Raw genomic sequence first — 14,262 nt, forward strand, 5'->3', positions numbered from 1 at the left:
TATGCGAATCTTTAACCTCAGAGCAGATGGATTTAACTCTGACATCTAGCGGTACATCGCATGCTTCCTTGGGATTAAGAAGTCGACTCAACGTATCGGAAAGAATCATGTCTTTTCCAGGTCGGTAATTGACTTGACACCTATTTCCTTGGACTTTGATAAGCGATCGCTGTAGATGTGGTGGTGCACTTCTAAGAGGTTTTTTTCATATAATTTCCAGTGGTCTGTAATTGGTTATGACTGTGAATTCCTTCCCGAACAGATATGTATGGAAGCGTTTGATACCAAACACTAGGACTAAGATTTCCCTCTAGATGTTTGAGTAGTTGGACTGTGCAGTGGAAAGACTTTGGATGCAAACGCAACAGGTTACCTTCCTGAAGCAGGCATGCTCCTAGATCTTTCATTGATACATCTACCTCGACAGTTGTCTCTTTCTCTGGGTCATAGAATTGTAGACATGCACCTGATGATACTGCGCATTTCATGCTGTTCAAGGAATGTTCATGATCATCGTCCCAGATGAACGGTACTTCCTTGTGAAGAAGTTATCGAAGTGGTGCTGACTTCTCCGAGAAATTAGGAATGTATGCTGCTAGGTATTTGAACAATATTAGGCATTTCTGAACATCCTCTTTGTCCTTGGGTAATGTGTTGGCTTCTACCTTGCTAGGATCTGGGTATATATCTGATATAGTGCACTTGGAGCCAAAGAAGTTAAAAGCTTCTTTCTTGATTGTGCACTTGGAGCTGTTGAACACTAAGCCTTCTTGCTTTGCTGTCACCTTGAATAAGTACAGATTATTGTCGTATTCCTCCTCCGTTCTCCCTACAAAAGCTATGTCATCTGCAATGCATATGCAGTCTGGCACATTCTGGACAATCCTTTCCATGTGCTGCTTGAAGATGTCTTGGCTATTGCATAACCAAATGGTAATCTTTGGAAGCAGGACCTTCCAGATGGTGTTCGGAATGTGATGAGGTCTTGGCATTCCTCAGTCTGGCGAACTGACCAGTAACCAGCCTTTTCGTGTTTAACTTGGAGAAGTACTGGGGTCCTTCAAAGGTAAGTTGGACCTCCTCTAAGGTTGATACCTTGTGTGGGCATCTCTTCAAGGCGTTGTTTAACCTCCTTGGGTCAAGGCAAATTCTGATAGAACCGTCTTTCTTCACAACAGTGGTCATGCACCAATCGGTGTGGTACTCGATTTTCCTGGTGAATTCTTGCAGCTCCATCTTGTCCAGTTCAGCCTTGATCTTGTCCTTCAAGTGTGCTGCACTTGCGTGGTGCGTCTATGGTAGGTTAAGCGATGTCCTTGACATGAAGCATCGCATTTCCTTTGAAACTACCAATAGCATCGAATTGCTCTGGATATGCTTGTTTGAGATCCTTATCACTTGTGATAGGTGTTTGTTTAGGGTTAGGTGTAGGTGTGTCATAATTGTGCATTGAGTGAAATGTGATAATTCCAAGGTCCATTTCGCTGATCGGTTTAATAGTTCTTTCGACCTTTTGATTTTGATCTTGATTTCTTTTGTTTTGGTTAACGATCGTCAGATACCATGTCAGATCTTCGGTCATCTGAACTATGATATGGTTTTCGACTACGATCACTTTTTGATTGACGACAGAATTTCGCCCAATGACCTTCTCTGTGGAGAGCCAATTCCATTAATATTGACCCCCAAATTGTTCATAATTGTCTGAGAATGATAATTGAGTTTTTTCCTTCATTATGAAAGAAAAGGGAACAAAGTAGTAAACATAACAGATATAAAATATAAACAGAATTTTTAAATTTTGGCTCTTCATAGATTTAGAAAAGAGTTAGACCGTGTTAAAAAATAAACCTGATGTTGGAATACAGGCCATGGATTCAAAATACAGATAAAGTGGGGATAGCTTCGACATGTTCCTTTGAGTTGTGTATTGATGTGTCAGAACGTCATCTCTATTACCTGCAATGCTAGTGTATCTTATCACTGCTTACAAGAAACTTTCTTAAATAAATTTCTTTATGATGTAACAGGAACGCCTTTTTTGTATTTACATCCTACTGAATCATATACATTTATATTACCATGCACATACTGTACATTACGGTGTGTTAGTCATACCAACACAATCGATGCGAGAGGCTGATCAAAGTTATTGTATTATTTGAATGACATACCATAATTACTTTGCAATCGTTTTCATGGGTGTGACTGCCACACTGAGGTTGCTTTTTGGCCTCACTTTAGCGCAAAATTGGTTAATACATTCTGCACATTTTCCTTATATCTGAAGCAAATGAAGATACTTATGGTGGCATGAAGCCTGCCGATATTCTCGTTGATACCTCCTCTTTCATATCGAATGTTGAGATTGTGCATTCATTACTGCTATTCATAATAAATCTGATCAATAACAGTGCATGTGCAATTTTTTTACCAAAAACATACACATTTTGGCCAAAAGTCTTAATTCTTTCAAAAACTATATCAACCGACTTTAAATTGAAGAATAAAGGGATTGTAGTAAATTATACCAACAAAATAAAAGCTAATTTCGCTTTTTATTAAGGCCTATTTCCATTTTCTGGGTTGAAAATGTGACAATATACATTAGTATATCCAAGTCTGTGATATGCAGTATAAAGCTAAATTTCTGAAAATTTAATTTTCAAGTTTGAGACATTATAAGTTTGTAAAGAAAAATGATATCAATTGGGGATTTCGTCCACTTAATAATTGTATATTAGGAAAGTTTTCTAGAAATTTTCAAGGCAATCCCATCATTTTCATTAGATTTATGGTAAATCATGTATTTCGCAAATTTTCAATTTTTTTAAAAAATCTCAAAATTGCTCTTTTCTTATTAAAATCTCAGCTGATCTATCTTTTCATCACCAATGAATAGTATCAACTTGTAGACAATTTATTTATCTTTCATATGACACTAATTTTGTGGCAAAAATATGTCTTTGTCGGAATCTATATGTTTGTGTACGAAAATCCAAATTCCATGAATATGGCGGCCATTTTGGACGCCATCTTGGATTTGAACCCCATTGGACAATATTTCGTTTTGGGAACATCAAAATTCATTCACTAGACATCTAAGGATTACAAAAATGTAGGTTAAAAATCTCAGCCGAATTATCTTTTCATCACCAATGAATAGTATCAGCTTGTAGAAATTTATTTATCTTTCATATGACACTAATTTTGTGGCAAATGAATGTTTGTGTCGGAATCTATGTACGAAAATCAAAATTCCATGAATATGGCGGCCATTTTGGACGCCATCCTCGATTTGAACCCCATGGGACAATATTTCGTTTTGGGAACATCAAAATTCATTCACTAAACATCTTAAAGATTAAAAAAATGTAGGTTAAAAAAAATATATCAATGGGGTGCATGGGAACCCTATCTCCCTACCAGACTATTTAGGGCTCACATGAGTATTACAGATAGAGGTGCTTTTTTTTCATTTTGATAAACGGATCATCCTGAAAAATCAACATTGACTTTGCACACAGGCTGGTAGAGGAGATGTTAATTGTTTATTCCATAAAGGTCTGTTTAATAAATCGCTTAATGTTTCTTTTATTATTATTTTCTTTCTTTCTTTGTTTTTAACTTGTGTCTCATTGTACATTTATAATGTCATCATGTGCCCTTGCACATGTTTTCTTCTATATACTATGTACATACCTTTATATATTCATCACGTAGGTGTTATTGTGTCTGTGTGTGTGAGGGTGTATGTGAATATGTGTGATGGTTGTCCTCAGATTTCCTTGTTTCATTTATCCTTGTTGATATTTTATATTTGTGGTCTGTGGACGTGTGGTGGTGCTCTGCGCAGTGCCCTTTCCTCGCCTTGGGCTTGTCCTACCTTCAACTCATGTTCGTGCAGGCGCCACTTCACTACCGCTATGTCCACTATACTCAACCTACCCGAACCTCAAGTCGGTGAACTCGTTCGGATACTCTGAGTCTGAATGGCAAAGGTTGGAAAAATGCACATTTATTGTAAAAAGTATCCCCCCAAAAGACGTCAACAATAAATAAAAGCTTCATTTAATTTCTTACTCTTGTATGCTTTTCACACTGTACTTTTTGTCCTAAATTGGTGGGGCTAAGGGGGGGGGGGGTCTTAGCCCCACCAATTTCCCGGGGTTAAGCTTAGCCCACTTCGTTTTCACACTACGTTTTAGCAAAGTGGGCTAGCACGGTAAATAGTACGGAACTATCTGGCCCTGCAAAAAAGCAGGGTTGGCCGGCATATTGCGGTGCTAGCACCACAATTGCGGTGCTAAGAGATGCAGTGTGAATCGAAACCGGGCTAAGGAAAGTGGGCTAAGCAGTAACCAATCACAGACAACGTGGCGGAAAGTCATGAATATGTGGCGCGAAATTTCCTCGAGAAACGCGCGCTCGGGTTGTACTGCTACGGTGTACAGCTTCACCATGTTCACGTGTTTAGTAACTATTGCTTAACGAGGAAAATGTGATCATAACAAATCAATAATATAATAAAAAATATAGAAATTCCAATTTATATTTATGATAAATATTGTCCGCCATGTTGTTATTATTTTTTTTTTATCATCACGTTAAAACTGTGGTATTCAATTATATCGGAGGAATAATTTACGAATCTGCCTTAGGAGACATCTATCTAGCTAGCTCGATCGCACGTGCACATGTTCTGCTCATATGTGCACATCACATTTTCCGAGCGTTCATCTCATTCCCGTACCTCCAATTTTCTGTTCACAATTCACATATAAGTTTATTGACTGAAATGGCGAAACGATCCAACTGGGAAGATGGGGAAATTCGTTTTTTCCTTGGACTGTGGGCCGAAGCTTAGGTCCAGCAGCAACTTGATGGGACCGTCAGAAATAAGAAAGTTTTCGACGACATGGCAAGGAAGATGGCTGTTGTCGGGTACCAAAGGACCCCCAACCAGCTGCGGGACAAGCTTAAGAAATTAAAGAAAGACTATAAAGACGCGAGGGCGAACAATGCTACGAGCGGGGCTGCAAGGCAGCAGTGCCCGTATTATGATATTCTACATCCGATTATTGGCAATCGTCCTGCCATAGAGCCCCAGGTAAGAAGATATTTTGGCAATATCATGAATATTAATAAATGTATTTTTGTCAGAATAATGGACTACACTCTATAGCCAGTACAGGGGAGGTACCATGATGACACTCGCCAAACAAGAGTCGACAACTGACAAGTCTAAGACAAAATAGAATTGAACTTGGCCTAGCTAGGGCTCACGAGCCAGGCTCACATTCAATGTCATATCTGATTCGATGATTGATATACAGTGGCGTAGACAGGTTCGTACACCTGGGGGGGATGACTGGGCTGCCACCGCTAGTGAGGGCGCGAAGCGCCCGAGTGAGGGAGCGAAGCGACGGAGCGGGGGGAGGGTGTGGGAGGGGGGTGTCCCCCCTCCCACGGTAGGGAGCTTTTGCAATTTTGAACTTGAAATCGTGCAATCTGATGCATACTTAATGAGGTAAAATAACACACACAAGCGCGCACGCACACACACACATACTCACCCTCACACACACACACACACACACACGGGTGCGCGCACCACACAAATACTACGCCTTGAATGGACAGACATACATCGACAAGATCTACACACCGTGGCATACGAATACAGAATGGACTGACACATAGTATTGCATATTGAACCACACTACGTATTAATTATCTCTGTGAATTTTGCTGTTACACCTCTTCAGAAAAAAAACCAATGTCAACTGTGTACACGCAGGTATAGTCTTTGTTGTCTTGATATGGGTATGTGGTTATGAATGAAAACAGCCTATGTGGCCATTTGTGAATAGAACACATAAACCACAAACAAATAACAATATGTCTGTTCATTAATTATAAAGCATAATGAATACGTACATACTATGCTTTTTTTTTACCTCAAAGAAACAGGCATAGTATCCATAGATGGATATTGGCTGGCGGCTCATTAACATACAGATACAAAAAAACATAAACAGTATCACTATATGATCCATGGAGTAACAATACTGCTTTGTAAGTTTGTGAAGAAATCGGAACCATAACGGCATTGCATCGTTTCAAATTAGGGCATTATTTACTTCTATTTGATCTCAGTCTTATAATAGTAATAATAATAATAATAATAATAATAATAATAATAATAATACAAATAAAAAATAATACTAATACAAATAATAATGCTAATACTAATAGGTTCCTTTTATCTCGCATTTCAAGACAGGGTAACTTCACACTGCGCTTTACATGAAACAAACTTCTTTAAACATTTCAAACTTATGTCTTCATGCATCAATCAACATACTTTAAATGAATACAAAACAAAGTGCATCTTAAATAAAACAAAAATAATTAAAAAGTTAAGGAAGACAAGGCCTCCTGCTGAGCGGACTCACCACGTGTTTTTGTTTTCTAGCTAACTGCCTTAGCGCGTCCCTTCTCTCCCCGCACGTAATGCGCACATAACACGGCGTACGCTCGTAATCCGCATCTCTGATTTTCACACGTTAAAAGCCAATCTTGTGGTTATCTTGTGGTTTGCAATCTTAGAGGTATCTTGTGGTTATCTTGTGGTTTGCCCCATTTGAACACGCAAAACTCGTGGTTATCTTTTGGTTTCCACACCACGAGATTGCGCGCACAGCAAAATATGCGCGATTAATCTTGTGGTTATCTTGTGGTTTCCAAACCACAAGATAACCACAAAATACTTGTAAGATTTTCTTTTTTTACCGTCTGAATTGGCTTTCACCGTGTGATAACAATAAACACAATTACAATAATGATGAGGATTATTATTATCATCATCATAATTATCATTATTATTAATATTATAATTGTTATCATTATTATTATTACTATCATTATCATCATTATGACTTATTAAGTAACCAAATATCATTCCCCAAAACCTGGGGGGGGGGGGATGATTGTACATGCCATCCCCCCCACCTTGTGAGGTGGGGGGGGGATGCATCCCCCTCATCCCCCGTTGTCTACGCCCCTGCCTACAGTAATCTGTGACTTATCAAAGCCTTGATTTAATTCATGGCAAAGTTTTTTACAGGGCTGTGTTAGGATTTTAACAGCCTCTTATTTGCAAAGAAAGTGTCCCAGAATTATTTATAAACAGACAATTTAGGGAATGATGGTTTGTTCATTTAATTTTAGCTGAAAGCCTTGGGAACAAATCCACAGAAAGTTATCCGACTGACCACCATAGTACTCGGTAGAACTTCGGAAAACTTCGGGATTCTTCGCGCTGTTCAATCATTCGTCGAGAAAGCTATACGTCACTTCCTGCGAGGACACCTCGATATGATGACGTGGCTAGACCACGAGGGGACTTCTATGAGCGATCGATCCGATCCGAACTGCTGAACATTGTCAGTAATAAACTTTAATTCATCCAACATAATAATTGAATAAAAGGCCTTCGCGATTTCTTCGAGTTGAAATAAGAGTTGAACTCAGATAGATCTTTTCTGGAACAATTCATTTATTTGTTCATATATAATGTTTAATTATAATCCATATATGTATTTGATATCTTTATTTCCTTTGAATGAACAGTTATTTGTTGCGATAGATGTGGCAACACTTCGTAATTTATATTTGAATTAAATGGTTGATTAACTTTAAACAGGATTCATCTGACTATTTTGTTCTATTGAATTCCATTACAGCCAGAATGAAACTTAGCCAGGAGATATTTAGAATTATTTGGAGAGTAGAAATAATTTGCTCCATGGATTACTTGCCCGGATAACTGGCTTTAATTGTAATATTCAAAGGATATATCTTGGTAGGAAGCTGGCACAAAGGACAGTACTAACGTTAGATCTAACCCACCTGGGCTGTATTTGTTGGCCAAACCTGTCTTTAATAGAGTCTACATGTATATATTCTTGACTTTTCAATTCTTTTGCAAAACTATTATGCATGAAATAAGGCCATGCTTTTTAATGACATATTTAGCCTAGCATGCATTTGTCAATCTGCATAGAATATTGGTATCAACTGAGATTGCGATTTCAACAAAACCCTTTGTAGATATGATCAAATTATTGCATGACCATCAAGTTGGGTATGACTGCGATTTTTTTGCTGGAAGTTGTAGTATGGGATGTCTACTTCAAGAATTCGACGGCTGCCACCTGGCCACCCTTGGGCATTTTTGTCTGGCGGCGTCAACACCAAATTTTAACTGAAGGTTAAGTTTTTGAAATGACAGCATAACTTAGAAAGTATTTGCACCTAGTTCATGAAACGTGGCCATAAGGTTAATCAAGTATTACTTAACATCCTGCCTGAGTTTCAGATCACATGACCAAGGTCAAAGGTCATTTAGGGTCAATGAACTAAGACCATGTTGGGGAATCAACATCAAAATCTTAACCTAAGGTTAAGTTTTTAAAATGTAATCATAACTTAACAAATATATGGACCTAGTTCTTGAAACTTGGACATAAGGTTAATAATAATAATAATAATACATAGGATTTATATAGCGTCTTTTCCATTTTGATTAAATGCTCAAGGCGCTTTAGGAGAGCGAAACATAAAAGTAAAGAGAACTAAGAGAAAAACCTAGTACCTGCTGGTGAACAAATGAAATTTTAGGTTGCCCTTAAAAGATGTTGCAGAGTTTGAGTTCTTCAGCTCCTGTGGTAGTGAATTCCACAGGGCTGGTCCGGCATGAGCAAAGGCTCGATCGCCCCAGGATTTTTTAGATAGTGGGATTTGCAAGAGACTAGATTGGGATGATCGCAGTGTGCGTGCAGGTTGATAGTGGTGTATAAGAGACTTGTTGTAATCGGGTGCGGATCCATTGATGATATGATGAACCAAAAGTAGAATTTTGAAAACTATGCGATCTTTTATGGGCAACCATCAAGTATTACTGAACATCCTGCCCGAGTTTCAAGTCACATGATCAAGGTCAAAGGTCATTTAGGGTCAATGAACTTTGGCCAAGTTGGGGTATCTGTTGAATTAGCATCATAACGTTGACAGTTCATTGATCTGATTCATGAAACTTGGACATAAGAGTAATCAAGTATCACTGAACATCCTGTGCGAATTTCAGGTCACATGACCAAGGTCAAAGGTCAATGAACCTTGGCCATGTTGGGGGTATCTGTTGAATTACCTTCAATGTTTATGGATCTGATTCATGAAACTTAGACATAAGAGTAATCAAGTATCACTGAACATCCTGTGCGAGTTTCAGGTCACATGATTGAGGTCAAAGGTCATTTAAGGTCAATGAACTTTGGCCAAGTTGTGGGTATTTGTTGAATTACCATCATAACTTTGAATGTTTATGGATCTGATTCATGAAACTCGGACATAAGAGTAATCAAGTATCACTGAACATCCTGTGCGAGTTTTAGGTCACATGACCAAGGTCAAAGGTCATTGAACTTTGGTCATGATGGGGGTATCTGTTGAATTGCCATCATTAATTTGAAAGTTTATGGATCTGATTCATGAAACTTGGACATGAGAGTAATCAAGTACCACTGAACATCTCATTCGAGTTTCAGGCCACATAACCAAAGTCAAAGGTCATTTAAGGTCATTGAACGTACTTTAGCCGAGTTGGGGGTATTTGTTGAATTACCATCATAACTTTGAAAGTTATTGGTCTAGTTCATAAAACTTAGATATAAGAGTAATCAAGTATCACTGAACATCCTGTTCGAACGAGAACATCTTCCAAGTCATCCGCAAGTGCATAGTTGATCTCGGAATTGCCGCTGACGAAGCGGCCAACATGGCGTTTGTTAACGCTCATCGTCTTCATCGACTCGCAACCCAAGGTGCACGCAACCCTACTCAACCCAGCTCCCTGCCCAATAATCATTAAATTTCTCTACATGACTGACCGGAACAAAGTTCTATCTGCCTTCGAGAATAGAGATTGACGACCACGACCCAACGTGCAACATCATGCCGGTACTCCAACTCGCATCTCGATCCGCACGGACCTCCCCCCTGCTCTCAAGGCTAGGCGTGGTCATCTCGCTAAGATTGCATACGACATGAGGAAAAAGGACGGCGTGTCGACCAAAATATTGCTAAAAAACAACAAGGTTTGTCTTCAATGGAAACAAAAAGGAGCATCTACTTGGAATGACTACCAACTTCAGGATGAGTAAAGTATAATCTTCTTCTAGTCAATTCATGCACTTTTCAAAGAAAAGAAAAAATGTTATCGAGAAGAACCTATATTTAAGAAAAAAAATTATTTGTGATACTCTGATGAATATTCAGTCATTCCTATATTAATTTCGAGATCTCCCAACTGGTTTTCTTCATTCCCTAAGATTTCTTGATGAATGAGAAAAAGATACCTGTATTTATTATGTATAGCACATGCAGTCGAATCTACCAGTCGCTTCGTTTACTCCAATTATTTCCTGAGCATTTCTTATCTGTCGACATTTCATTAGAGTATACCTTGTTAATGTAATCGAGGTGTTCTTTAATCTTATTAGTCAAACTTTTTCCGAATGATCATTGATTCGATATGTCTCTGTGATAATCTAACAAACTCTACATCAGTTGAGTACATATTACTCTCCGTTAATATTTTTTGAATTATTTTACTTGTTTGATACTTAGTAGTAAGAAGTAAGCTATAGTATTTGTGGTATTAGATATTCCCCTTTTCATATTTTCCTCACATTTCACAGGGGTATACCTATTTGTAATGACTATACATTTTAACTCATTTTGTCAGAGACAATATGACAGCTCGATGATAACATAACCACTTAGCCAAATAAAATGAAATGTAGTAGTTTATTCTACTCCCCCATTTGAGATCAAAGTTGTCAACTAAATAAATGCATGTGACATCATAGACTTTGGCAGCTCGTGAATTTCAAACCATCTTACGAAACTAACATTCAATCTATCAAATTTCTCCCCTAGTAAAGCTTGATTTCGTTCACAATGTTCACATACCAATATGGTATGTGATCTTCTTTTTGGTGTTTCAGAAAACTTCCTTTTGTACTTTCAACTAAGTTTTTAGCCATTTTGTCTAAAGTTCACTGGTTAAGACGAACAGGTGTATATATAACGGACAGAATCTTGGGTCATATTTGAATCTGATTGTGGCTTATTGATATACTTTGCATATTGATAATCATTTTTTTTTTAACATGAAGAACATTTTTGTCCCACATTTTATTTTTTTACTAACAATTCACCGTAGACCACAATTAGGTATGCAGACATTTATATTTTACACTGATTACTATTCTAACTAAGAAAAGGAGATGCATGCATATGGAATCATCATCATTTTCAAATTTCCTGGGTTTTTTCCACAGTAATTTAACTTTTTATATAGGAGTCAAGTTCGTGATTACAGTTGATATAGTAATATACGCTTACATTGTCGCCCAGGCTTAGTCTATAAACACTTCTCCATTTTCTATCAGATGGGAACTGTAATTCATTTTCTCTGTGTCAACATGATAGCTTATTCGGGTCATTGCAAAAACTTCTGAATCTAATTTTCAAGTTGACTATGAATCGCAGGTTTAATTTTTCATTTCCACATCAAGATAAATCTTATGTTAGATGTATTGCACTAAAAATAGGAATTTACTTATGTAACTGCACTCAACATTATTTTGCCTGCCTGCTTATGTGCTTTATATTTCTTATAATTATTTTGTACTTTAATCTTTCAATACATAAAGTAGATGAACCTGGAACAGAATAGGGTCAAATTTAAATACGATTATTCATATACTGTACATCATGGATAAAGATACAAACTTTGTTTTTTGTCCTTCATTATGAGAAAAACAAATTACCACGCACGTCAATAAGTATGAATACAGTGTGAATATATAGATTATACTTGAAATTACCCCTTAAAGATGATTGTATATACAGACAGAATATCATATTTAAATAACCTGGTTGGTTATTACTGTTAGAATTATTGTTTTAACTCGTTTTAGCTAAAATTTAATACCCAATAAGTATTTTCCATATTTTTTTTTCTGATCAGTTCACTGGGAGTACACCGGTCTACAGTCAAGATCTTCAGAATCGCTCAATTCTGGTTGATGTATATTTATTTTAATAGTCATGTTGTAGTACAAAATCTGGTTGATATAAACTGGGATTTTGTTTCAGCTAGACTTTGTGTAAAATCATTTCCTGAATTTCAGAATAATTACTGTTTCATTGTTACTACTGTAAGGGGCTACTTCAATTTCGTTGTGATTGAGATAGTAATCTGATAATCATTCACATTCACTTCGACTATCTGCAATACAAATACTAGTAATACAAACTTAGCAATCTTCTCTGTGTTAAGCTCTTAGCTTTTAAATATGCAAGAATTTTATCATGTCCACGAAACTCTATTCAATCCATCTTCATTACTGTCTTGTTTGACACATAATTGATTACAGATAACGTTTACTGATATCAGTCTACCATTATTTATATTACTAGCAGAGCCCGTGGAAATTCCACGGGTTTTGGGGGTGTGATTAAGTTAAATAGAATTTGTTGTAGATTGACAGGTGTATTCAAGATAGGGAAAGAAATAAACATTTAAATTTTTAAAGAGAACATTTTAGAAGGGTGCGAAAAATTGGCGAAAATCGCCCGGTGCGAAAATGCTTTTCAGTTGTGACAGAATGCCAATATCTCATTTCACGTTCACTTTAAACTCTACACATGATTCAAATCAAAGTTTAAAAAGTATTTGGTTTTGGAGGATTTACATTAACCCTTTTATTTACTTGTTCAACGTATTTCATTGCATTGGCTGATATTCATTTTATCGCCCCCACCTTTTATTTTATTTTATTTTTTTTACTGTTTTTTTTATTTCTATAGGTCCCAAAAAGTAAAGAAGAAAGAAAACATTTAAAAATGACGCAAGTTTATTTTTTTAGTTATTATGATTATCACTAAAAAAAAAGATTAAAGAAAGAAAATAATAAGGAAGTATAAAGGAAAGGAAGGACGAAAGAAAAGAAAGAAGAAGTGAAAGGTAAAGAAAGGATAAATAAAAGGAAAAAAGAAAGAACAAAGTGAAAGGAGTCAAAGGGAAAAAAATGTAAAATAAAAAGAAAAAGAAAAGTATGAAAGCAATGGGGAAAAAACAAAGAAGCCGTAGTTGCGATATGGACTGAAGTTAGCGATCATAATGATGTGAACTTGCCGCGCGGACACACAGGCGGCGCGGCGCAAACTGCCCCATCCTTCGCGAGGCAGGTTCACATTATTATGATCGCTAACTTTAGTCCATATTGCAACTACGGCGAAGGCGAAGTCCAACTGAGAATTCAAACGAAGGCGTCGAGATCGGCTGAAATTCAGGTTATGGATTGATTAGACATTTGGGAATAAAATTATTATATTGTGCCAAAATCAATTGGCGAAAATTCGCCCGATGCGAAAGTGCATTTCAGTTGTGACAGAATGCCAAAATCTCATCTCACGTTCACTTTAAATTCTACACATGATTCAAATCAAAGATCTCGCCATGTTATATATTTGTCCTTTTAAACGGTATTCGAAAGTGGTTACGCCTTGTTTTTGTCTTCCACAGTTATTATTGCAGGTATGAACAGAAGTGAAATATTTGTTGTGAAGCACTGTGTGAATGTTGTGTGATCATGGAGCTATGGTGTGATGGTATTCTAATTAATTCATCATTTTTGTTATAAGACTGTAAACCTGGTGGATGTGAGGGAGTGGCCTGGATGAAAGGAAAGTGAACATGTGTCCAATAAATGATTTGCATATGTGCATTCCCTACATTCCATGCAAAGAGTAAAGGAGAAGTCCACCCCACCAAAAAATTAATTTGAATTTAAGGAAAAATAAATTATTGCAGAAAATTTCATAAAAACTATGATTCAAAATTTAAAAAATTACTATTTTGACATTGAGAAATTTGCCTAATTTTACAAAACAATTATATGCTCATCTTGGTCAATGTGCAAATTACAGAACCGATTATGTCACACACACACACACTCTAATTTCTTGTGTATTTTTTTGTTTGATACATGTACATGACATGTATATTTTATTTTAATTTTCTCATTTTCTTTAACAAATTTTGAGAGGGATTTTAATTCCTCCATTACCATTCGTAGTTTCCATGAATGTAACATATTGTGATTCGATGAAGAGTTTTTATATCAA

This window comes from Lytechinus pictus, chromosome 5 (assembly GCF_037042905.1).
Source record: "Lytechinus pictus isolate F3 Inbred chromosome 5, Lp3.0, whole genome shotgun sequence".
NCBI lineage: Eukaryota > Metazoa > Echinodermata > Echinoidea > Temnopleuroida > Toxopneustidae > Lytechinus > Lytechinus pictus.